Source organism: Equus asinus, chromosome 3 (genome assembly GCF_041296235.1).
Source record: "Equus asinus isolate D_3611 breed Donkey chromosome 3, EquAss-T2T_v2, whole genome shotgun sequence".
NCBI classification, from domain to species: Eukaryota; Metazoa; Chordata; class Mammalia; order Perissodactyla; family Equidae; genus Equus; species Equus asinus.
The window spans coordinates 53,225,981-53,237,706 of NC_091792.1; the positions used below are offsets into that span (position 1 = coordinate 53,225,981).

The following is an 11,726-nucleotide window of genomic DNA, read 5'->3' on the forward strand; positions in this document are numbered from 1 at the left end:
ATATACAGTCAGATTTAGAAAACTCTAATTCTGTAATATGATGGTTTACTAACCATTTAACTATAGTATAAAGGTTAAAGGAAAAGAGTATTAAAAATAACCATAGCTAGTACAATTTATTACAAAAATACAATATAAAAAGAGGTTAATTATGGCATCAAAAACATAACAGGGGAGGTAAAGGGGTAGAGCTTTTGTATGCAAGAGAAGTCATGTTGCTGTTAGTTTAAAATGGACTATTTTATGTATAGGATGTTTTATGTAAGCTTCATGGTAAGCACAAAGCAAAAACCTATAGTAGATTCACAAAAGATAAACAGGAGGGAATAAAAGCATACCACAACAAAAAATCAGAATACACAAAGGTAGGCAGAAAGAGAGGATAAATGGAACAGTGGACTATAAAACAGAAAACAATAAGATGGCATTAGTAAGTTATCATATATCAATTATTACTCTAAATGCAAGTGGATTGGATTCATCAATAAAAAAGAGTGGCTGAATGGATATAAAAGGAAGACCCTATTATATGCTGCCTACAAGAGACTCACTTCCACTTTAAGGACACACACAAGCTCAAAGTGAAGGACTAGAAAAAGATATTCTATGCAAGCGAAAATCAAAAGAAAGTGGGGTAGCCACCCCTATATCAGAGAAAATAGACTTTAGGCCGAAAATTATAACAAGAGAAAAGGAAGGCAATTATATAATGATAAAGGGGTCAATTCATCAAGAAGATATAAAAATCTTAAATATATATGTACCCAACATTGGAGCACCTAAATTAATATTAAGCAAATACCAATAGATCTAAAGAGAGAAACAGGCAACAATATAATAATACTAAGGGGCTTCAATACCCTACCGTCAGCAATGAATATATTATTCAGACAGAAAATCAACAAGAAAACTTTGGATTTGAACCATACTTTAGACCAACTGCACTTAACGGACATGTGTATATATATATATATATATATATGTATATATAAAATATTCCATCCAACAGCAGCAGAATGCTCATTCTTCTCAAGTACACATGGAACATTCTCCAGGATAGATCATACGATCGGCCACAAAACAAGTCTCAGAAAATTGAAGAAGACTGAAATCATACCAAGTATCTTTTCTGACCACAATGGTATAAAACTAGAAATCGAGAAGAGGAAAGATGGAAAATTTAAAAACATGTAGAAACTAGCAACACACTACTGAACAACCAGTATGTCAAAGAAGAAATTAAAAATACCTCAAAACAAGAGAAAATGGAAACACAGCTCACCAAAGCTCATGGGATGCTGCAAAAGCTTATCTTACATCACTTACAAAAATTAACTCAAAATGAATTAAAGACTTAAAAATAAGACTTGATACCTTAAAACTCCTAGAAGAAAACATAAGAAAAAAGCTCCTTGGCATTGATCTTGTTAATGTTTGCAATGACACAACACCAAAAGCATAAGCAACAAAAGCAAAAATCAACAAGTGGGACTATGTTTCTCTTAAAAGCTTCTGTATAGCAAAAGTAACAGTCAACAAAATGTAAAGGCAACCTACAGAATGGGAGAAAATATTTGCAAACCATATATCTGATAAAGAGTTAATATCAAAAATATATAAAGAACTTGGGGTCCCAGAGTCCTTGCAAGCCTGCTCTCTTGGCTCTTACTTCTCAGCCTAGCACAGCCTCACCATGGTGGACACCTTCGTGGGCACCTGGAAGCTATTGGACAGCAAAAATTTCGATGACTACATGAAGTCAATCAGTGTGGGTTTTGCTACCAGGCAGGTAGCCAACATGACCAAGCCTACCACAGTCATCAAAGTGAATGGGGACACTATCACTATAAGAACACATACAGCACCTTCAAGAACACGGAGATCAGCTTCAAGCTGGGGGTGGAGTTTGATGAGACGATGGCGGATGACAGGAAGGTCAAGTCCCTTGTGATGCTGGATGGAGGCAAACTTGTCCACGTGCAGAAGTGGAATGGGCAAGAGACAACACTCCTGTGGGAGCTAATTGATGAAAAAGTCATCCTGACACTCACCCATGGCAGCGAAGTGAGCACTCGCATTTACAGAAAGGGGCAGGACCTTCCGGCTCCTTCACTGACTGTGCCTCCGCCAAGTGGCTGCCTGTGGACTAAGCACCAGATTGCCTCATTTTTTCCTCTGGCATTTTGTATAAACCCAACTCGGTTGGGGAAGTTCTCTGGGCTCAGGTGGCACCAGCCTGGATCTAGTTCCGGTTCCTGTTGTGTATGTCTGCTTTTTAACTGCATGCAAAGTGTGCTCTGAAGTCAATAAAACAGAGCTAAGACCTATATATACATATACATATACATATATATATATAAAGCACTCAAAAAACAATTAAAAAAATCAAGCAATCCAATTAAAAAATGGTCGAGGAATGAATAAATATTTTTCCAAAGAAGATGTACAAAAGACCAACAGGTACATGAAAAGATACTCAACATTACTAATCATCAGGGAAATGCCACTCAAAACAGCAATGAGATATCACCTGACATCTGCTAGAATGGCTATCTTCCAAAAACAAGAGATAAGTGTAGGCGAGGTTGTGGAGTAAAGGGAGCCCTAGTGCACTGTGGTGGAAATGTAAGTTGGTACAGCTACTAAGAAAAACAGTATGGAGGTTCCTCAAAAAATTAAAAATAGAACTAGTATATGATCCAGTAATCCCACTTCTGTGTATATAGCCAAAAGAAATGAAAAGGGGATCTCAAAGATATATGTGCACTTTCATGTTCATGGCAGCATTATTCACAGTAGCCAAGATATGGAAACAACCTGAATATCTGTCAACAGATAAGTGGATAAAGAAGATGTATTATACCTATCTATGATATACATATGTATAATATACATATATATTCATGTACATATGAATATTATTCAGCCATGAAAAAGAAGGAAATCTTGCTGTTTGTAACAAAAGGGATGGCCCTTGAGGGTGTTACGCTAAGTGAGATAAATCAGACAGAGAAAGAAATATCTGCATAATATCACTTATATCTGGAATCTAAAAAAGCTGAAATTATGGAGACAGAGAGTAGAATGGTGGTTACCAGGTGCTGGGAGGTGGGGGAATTGGGGAGATGTTGGTAGAAGATTAATATAAGTAGAAGGTTAATAAGTTCTGGAGATCCAATGCAGAGCATAGTGATTATAGTCAAGATACTGCAATATATACTTCAAAGTTCCTCCTAAGAGACTAGATTTTAAATGTTCTCACTTCAAAAAGAACATGAAAATATGTGACAAGATAGAGGTGTTAACTAATGCTATGGAGCAATCATATTGCAATATATGATGTATCAAATCAACAAGTTTTATACCTTAAAGTTACACAATGATTTCATCAATTGTATCTCAATTTAAAAAATGATAGTAGTAATCTTGATAGAAAAATGAGATAAGTGAATCAACAAATTTTTGTAGTGAATTAAAATTGTAACTATTATGAAATGTAAATCTTGCAAAATTTTTGCCATGGAAGAATATAACAATGAATTCACCAGGATCTGAAAAATTAGTATCTTCATAAAACCATTATGTATAAATTTTCCAAATGGATTTAAATCTGGAACTATAATTAAAGTCTGTGATTAAGAAGAAATAGTTTGTTCCTGTTAGAGACTGGCAATCATTTCCATTTGCAATTTTAAGCACATTTGGAGATGTATTTACAGAAAAATTATTTTAAACTTCTCAGGATTGTGTATAAAAGTCATGCATACGTGATGAATTATAATACGAACTGTGAAAGACATTAGAATTTTCTGCTTTATTTCAATGGTGAAGTAGGAAGGTAGATGTCTTCCTTACATTCCACAAGAAAATAACTTTAAACATGGATCAAGATTTAGTTCTTTTCCCATATGATTAGAGAAGAAAATAAACCATTACAAAATTTATTCTGTATTCATAAAGGTTTATTAAAGGGAGTAAATCCATAGTGCATTTAAATTCATTTGATAGTTTGCTTTAAAAGACTTTGGTTTTCACTGTTAATTAATACTACCACTACAAATATTAATAATAGTAGTATCATTGTATGTAATGTCAGTATTGGATATGAAGGGTTTTCTTCTTCTTTTACTGTGATATGATTGACATACAGCACTGCATAAGTTTAAGGTATACAGCATAATGACTTGACTTACATATGTTGTGAAATGATTACCACAATAAGTTCAGCTAATATCCATCATCTCATATAGATAACCGAAAAAAAAAGTTTTTTTCCTGGTGATGAGAAATCTTGGTATCTACTTTCTTAATAACTTTCAAATACACTGTACAGTAGCATTAGCTGTTGGATGTAAAATTTTCAACTGCTGTAAATGTTGTATTTTATGCTATGAAATATATATATACAATATGTCCTTTCTACTACCCTGGTAAGAAAGCACTATCCCCATTTTGCACAGTGGAATAAAGAGGTTCAGATGGGGCTAAATATAGTGCTCGCATTCCTTCCTCTGGAAAAGCATTGCTCTTTATCTGATGCCACAGCCCACATGCAGTCTTGCTCACTGACCCAGCCTAAAATGAGTTGGCTTAATACAATTGGGTCAGGAAGAACTTTCTGTGGAGTCATTTCACTCCTGGAATAATCCATACTTATTGCAATAGTTAGAGAGATTACATAAAGTAAAAAGTCTGAATTGAGACATTTTATGAAACTATTGCTTCTGGTAAAAAAAAATCTACAGTTTCTGAAGTAGTGTTTCACTACTGAAACAAAAGCCAGAGAAATTAGACTTAAGTGTGTCTAAAGCTATTAGGAAGTCCAATGTTTCTTTGATTTCGGAATCTCTTTAAACCAACAGTGCTTATGTCTAGTTCTCCTTACAAAATAGCCCAGGAGGACTTTCACAAGTGTGGCTCCTGGGAGCCCAAAGCAATGTAGTGGATGAGAAACAATGTGAATAAACTGCCCAGAGAATAAGTGACTTAAGATAATATTCAATATATAATGTACAGTGAGGCAGTTAAAAAGAATTACAACGTCTTATTTTTAATATTTCAGATTCTTTATAAAATTTAACTGAGTCCCAGTTTGCTCAGCTAATGAATGTTTCTGTATCCCCCGTTTGGAAAGCATATAAAACCCTCTACCGTCTCTCATTAAAATATCTATAAAACATACTGTAGATGCCCCTGAAATGGGGCTCATTTAGCTGACCCCTTTATGAGATTTATGGCATCAGAGTCACATCCAATTCTAGCTGATTAAAGAAATTTTATAGAAGCAGAACCAGAAGAAAATGGAACCATCTGAGCTGTGCCTATAAATATGGTGTGCAGCGACAAGCCTTTCAGAAGTGTTTATTAAATGAAAAATGGGTTTTTCACCCTGACTGCTGTATTTCATCAGAGGCCCCAGAGCTCTCTGTCAATACCCTTTCACACATATAATTGTCACAGGGTAGACACTCACACCACCAAAGGCACCTTAGCCTCAATCATTCTTTATCCCTAAAACTTTGTGGGAAACTATGAATCAATAATATATTTGTAGTAGGAAAGTGGGTTTTATTAGTGATAATCACCTGGATATTTTACTGCCTAAAGTAGAAAAAAGAAAGAAAAAAGGTTTACAAGGTCCACGATCCATTCAATAGTGAGCCCAACACGGATGGATGATTTATTACAGCCCAATTATTTCTTCTCCACTAAAGCCAGTTACAATAAAGAGCACTTATTCTAAAACTACTCTCAGTTTGTGGTGTTCTTTGGTCTTCTTTTCAGAGGTAGCTAAAGAGAAGCACAGTATGTTTTATACTCTGGAAATTCTGAGTTTTAAGATTTTCAGTTAATAAAAAGTTTTGACATATTTGAATTCTTTAAAGAGCTAAGAGAGCTATATTAAATGTGTATTGGAGTTTTAGAGTTTCTTAACATTTCCTGCAATATTTATGATGCACTCTTGTAGATTGCAGGTTTCATGACTTCAATAATTTTATGATACATTTTAAATTTCCTGCAAATGTTTGCAATTAGGAGCAAAATACCATTTAAAAGTCAGAACTAATGTGATAAAGAATATAATTGATTTCTTATTCACATTTTCATGCCCAATTCAAAACTGATATTTGATGCTTGAATTTTTGCTCCCTTGTTTTTTTTTATTTTCTGAGTCTCATGCAACTATCTATATGCATACTTTTCTCAAAATAGAGCCATGAGTTACAAGACTTTTGTCAATATACAATAGTGCTACTGTAATGTAAATAATAGTTCTAACTTGATCAAGAAAATAGAGGGGACCAATGTTGCACTTGCACAGCTCTGTAATACAACAGATAATAACAGTAAGTCAATGTTTTTAAAGAATTATAGGATATTTTAAATCATCGTAGGATATCTGTGCTCGAAGTTCTTAGTATTTGTTTTCTAGGGCTGCTGTAACAAAGTACCATAACCTGGGTGGCTTGAAAACAACAGAAATTTATTGGTTCACAGTTCTGGAGGCTAGAAATTCAAAGTCAAGGTGTGAGCAAGCCCGTGACCCCTCTGAAACTTGCAAGGGACAATCCTTCTATGCCTCTTCCTAGCTTCTGGGGGTTGTGGGAAATTCTTGACATTCCTTGGCTTGCAGTTGCAACACTTGAATCTCTGCCTCAGTTGTCATCTCGCCTTCTCCTTCATGTGTTTGTGTCTCTGTGTCTCTTCTTCTCTTCTTATAAGGACACCAGCCACAATGGATTAATGGCCCCCCTATTCCAGTATGACCTCATCTTAACGAATTATTTCTACGATGACACTATTTTCAAATAAGGTTAAAATATGAGGTTTACATTCAATGACTCTATATAATTCCGAGAGTTAGGACTTCAACATATCTTTTTGGGGACACAATTTAACCCTTTATAGGAATCATCCATCAAGGACTTTCTTCAAGGACAAGAAATTAATTAATGTTGGAAAAACAGTTCTATAAAGAGTATATGATTTTATTTGTCCCTAATAAAGCAAAATTTGAGGTAAATAGACATGAGAAGCATATGTATGCATTAATCACTTGATTTTTTAAAATATTGCTGTTGTTAATATGGCAGAATCATGCAACAAGCTTCCAGGAGTTCTTTCTATTTCCAACAGATAGAACTGAATAGAAATGCTTCTCTTTAAGGTCTTAGTTCTCTCAGTAATAATTTAGGCATTTGAAGAGTTCTACATTGTTTATTTCAGGCCACCAAAAAACCTTTTAATTGCAAAGGGGAATTTCTCAAGTGTCTGTCTTCTTGGATGCTCAAAGCTTGTAGAAATAGATGTATCGCTACTTCATATTGCAGAAGTAACATTCAAATCCTAGTGTAAGCTTGCAAAGCCAATCACGAAACAGTTTATTCCTGAGGAGAATTACTGAAGAAATCATAAGTCACTAGTACAATCAGTTCTGGTCTAAAGTTTTTAGATAAAATCTTGATGCCTGAAAAGAATTGAATCAAGCTGTGGCACTTTATTTTAATATCTTACTCCAATAAGTAGAAGATAAGGGTGATATATAGGTAAAAGACAATTTCATCCAGAGAGACCTCATTAGCCAAAGCTGGCATTGACCTTCTAATGTTACACTTGCTGATTATCTGCAGTGGATGAGCTTGGTGTCTGAAATTAAATACCTTGAAAGTTCAATGGGATTTTGAAATAATTGTTCAATTTCTAAAAATAGTGTCAACAACTTGGGAGGTCATGGGCCTCTGGAGGAATATGATAAAAACCACAGACATTCTTTTTGAAAACTGTGCATATGACAATCACATAAAAGTTTACATACAATTTCAAGGAGTAAATGGACTGCCTGTTTTATACCCATTCTTCTAGAGGACGTTCCTAGCAGGATCATTATTAGAATATACACTACAAAACAAAACATAAATCCTCAGTGGTAGTACTATTTTTGGAGTCATTGTACATTGAACATAACTGCTTCCACTGGAAACCATGTTGAGTGATCTGGGCTCCTTTCAAAATTAAATTCTTCCATGACAACCCTATTATGCTTTTGGAAATTATCTTAGGAACTGGATGCAACACTTGGTGACTTAGAATGCATACTTTATTTACGTGAGCTTTGAGATCAAGTATGGAGTGGAATAACTTTGGATTTTTTTTAAACCAGCCTGAAATTATCTTATTTGCAAAAATAAATGAAGTTAATACATTAAACAAATAATTATTTTAATACATATATTTGTCCCACATTTCTGATATTTTCTTCAGTTGTTTACCATATAAGCATAAAAGTAGAGTTTCAAAAGAAAAGTACGAGGAAGCAAGGTTGTTGGTTGGATGAAAAAGTCTCAATTAGTACAACAGCACTGAGTCACTCATATTCTATCATACATTTATAAATGAACCATCAGGAAAATTTTTAGGTCACTTCATGTTGATTTTGAACTGAGGTCTCTATAGAACCAGGCCGAATAGTTTTGATACCTCTGGGGGTCTTGATAGCACAATCTAATTTGGTTCATTACTACTTGTCTCTTCAACTCAGACATGTATTGTCATATTAGCCTTTTGTCTTACTATGTTGTGCCCACTTTATGCCCTTTTTGCCACATTCTGTACAGATCTGGTATGTATAGGACAAGATCCAAGATGAGAAATAATGTCTTTTAAGTTCGAAAATATGTATGTAAAAAAATAGATCATACGAACCAAGTAGGATTCTAGGAAATCTTCATTGCTTGAGATGTCAGACAACTCAGGTACTGTTTACAAAAGAAAGGGAGGAAGGAAGGCAGGTGGGCTTGCTTACTAAAAGTAAAAGAAATTGACTGCAGTTTGATATATATCCACAAATTTCTGAAAAAGATTATTCTTTCCTAGATACGTATTTACAGCCTATCCAAAACAGCACGTAAACACCCTTTACTTCTTTGACAATGCATAGTATTTCTTACCTCTGGATCTTGGCATATTTTAATTTTTCTCTTGTTCACTTTGCCTCGGACACTTTCTCATGATCATCAAGCTTAAGGTTCAATACTCTTTCATTGGGTTTTCACCATCCCCATCCTACCCATCCCCTAAGATAGGCTCTGTTTCTCTTATTCTCTGTTGTTTTCATGTCCAGACCATACACCTAATGCTTGACAGGATGCTTATTGAATGAATGAATGGATCAGTGAATGAATGTATTAATATACGGAGTTGGGGCCGGCCTGTGGCCAAGTGGTTAAGTTCATGCCGCCCGCTTCAGTGGCCCAGGGCTTCGCTGCTTCGGATCCTGGGCGCCGACATAGTGCCGCTCATTAGACCACGTTGTGGCAGCGTCCCATGTACCACAACTAGAAGGACCCACAACTAAAACTATACAGCTATGTACTTGGGGGATTTGGGGAGAAAAAGCGGGAAAAAAAATATATGGAGTAACATTTTGTCTTACCTATAATCATGGCATATCATGATGAATTCTTAGCTTTCACTTGGCTCTATTTTATTTCTGCTTTCTCTAAATTCTCTTCCTCACTTCTCTGATTTTCTACCTTAACTGTCACTCTCAAAATTATAAATATCTTAAATTCATGTATAAATCTACAGTACTACAAATATTGGATTGAAAGACAAAGTAATCAAATTGTTCTCATTTCTAAAACTTTATGGAGCCCACCCCAGTCATTTGCTCATAATTCCTAAGAGTAATGATTTGTAAATCTCTACATAGCTTTGAAAATCAACCTAAATCCAAGATATTCACGCACTTATCCAATAATCATTTATAAATAAATGCCAAGTATGTGCCAATAACTATGCCAGGTGCTGCAAATAAAAAGGTAAATAAAGCATTGTTCTCACCATTTAGTGAGAGACAAAAATATAAATAAATAAATGTAATAATTTTTCTTTTTATATGTGCCTTTTAATTTTTTAATATTTTTATGTGTTTTTAAAAAGGACTAAAATAATGACTAAAACAACACGATAAATGTTGTATTATAGAATACCCAGAGCTTTGTGTGAGCACAGAGGAGATGCAGACCACTGTATAAGCTTATCTGGGGCCTAACATTCCCCTCCGCCTCAGACCTCAATATTTTCTTCATGTAAATGTGCAAAACAACACAACCAACATAGTGAATCCCTATCTGCCTCATTCTTGATAATTTCCTTGTATATTAAGTTTTGGAGAGCAGCAATGCCTTCTTTAAGACTGTAGGGTAGCAATTTTAGGGTCTTTCTTTAGTTGGGACCTCTACTCAAAATTATAAATGAAAACAGCTGGTGCCCAGGTGTATCTAATGCATCATGCATGAGTGTGCAAAAACGCACAGAAGAGATTGGTTTTTGAGGACAGTAATGTTTTAGTCCAGAAACTATTTCTCGTTTAATTAAGAAATTTAACTCTGTTGTTTGCATACCTAAATCACTCTTAGGTTATTCTTTCACCTCTAAAGATTGTAATGTCAACTTCAGCTTCCAACTTCTTTCTCTTTATTATTTATACCAACCTGATAATTTTATATTACTCTTGAATGGTACATTTCTGTTATCACTCTTTGTCTTTGTTATTTTGACTGCTTTCTCCTTGTTCATACTTCATTCTCTAGATGGTCTCCAGAGAAGCAATGGCACTCTCTTGGCTTGTTGGTATTAGAATTCATTTTTCTAAAAAAGTTGATTTTTCCCCTTTTGTTTTTCTGTATTTCAACAGCTTTTATAACAACAAAAATACTTTTCTAACTTAAATTGGATATTATGAGACAAAAGGTGCTATGGGAGTGAATGAACATTTCTCTTGTGGAAATTAGAGAGCGTTCGCAGCCACCTTGTGCCCCATCATTAAATCAAAGGAGAGAACTGTCTCTGAAATGAGCACTGGCTGTGCATTGTCAGTCCTATAATCCCTTTAACCTGTCGACTTTCATTACTTTACAGAAGATGGGAAATTACTTTGAATGGCAAGATGAGTGTGATGATACTGTGTTTGAAGATGCACCCATTCCAGAAATTGAAACTGACATTTTCCTCTGCACAGAGCTGAACAGACAGCATCATTGTTCATCCCTGGTCCACCGAAAGTTCAAATAAACCATGACTTATGAGCCATTTTATTTCCAGGATACTGACAAATAAATATATAAGGCATGCTATATTGATAAAGCCAAGGTCTATCTTATGCATGTTCTATCCCATTGAGTAGTGCAAAAGGACTTTACGGGAGCAGGCTTGGTGAAACTCTTCCTACAAAGTTAAAAATGTATCATTAAATAAATGCATTTCCATTGAACAATTAGAATCTTAGGGAATAATCTAAAAATATCTTGAAAGTACTTATTTGTTGATCTGTACTCCATTTAGACTTTCATTGAATCCATGAGCTTTTCTTAATCTAATTTGTAAACTCTTTCCAACTTATATTAAAAAGTACCTCTTTCGAGCTTTCAGAGATTCTCCAGTATTCCAGTTTTTTATTTAAAAAAATGAGTGTTCTATCTACTCCCTTTTTCCAGTTTTTTATTTAAAAAAATGAGTGTTCAATCTACTCCCTTTATAATGCTGTATAATTTGATCATATAAATTTCCAGACATTACCTTTTGCAATAATTTTAACTTTTAATAATAAAAAATCATGGAAAAAATCCTATCGCTTGATTTAGGTTAAGTATTTATCTCTGGTTTGCTCAAGTGCTACTAAGCCTTGCTTGAGTTATGGCAATGAGATCTATTACTGTGGGTGC

At 34.6% G+C, this 11,726-nt stretch overlaps 1 pseudogene; it reads left to right on the plus strand.

Moving 5' to 3' along the window:
* Nucleotides 1–1,682: 1,682 nt before the first annotated feature.
* Nucleotides 1,683–11,076, plus strand: LOC106837752 (fatty acid-binding protein, heart pseudogene; annotated as a pseudogene).
* The last annotated feature ends 650 nt before the right edge of the window (nucleotides 11,077–11,726 follow it).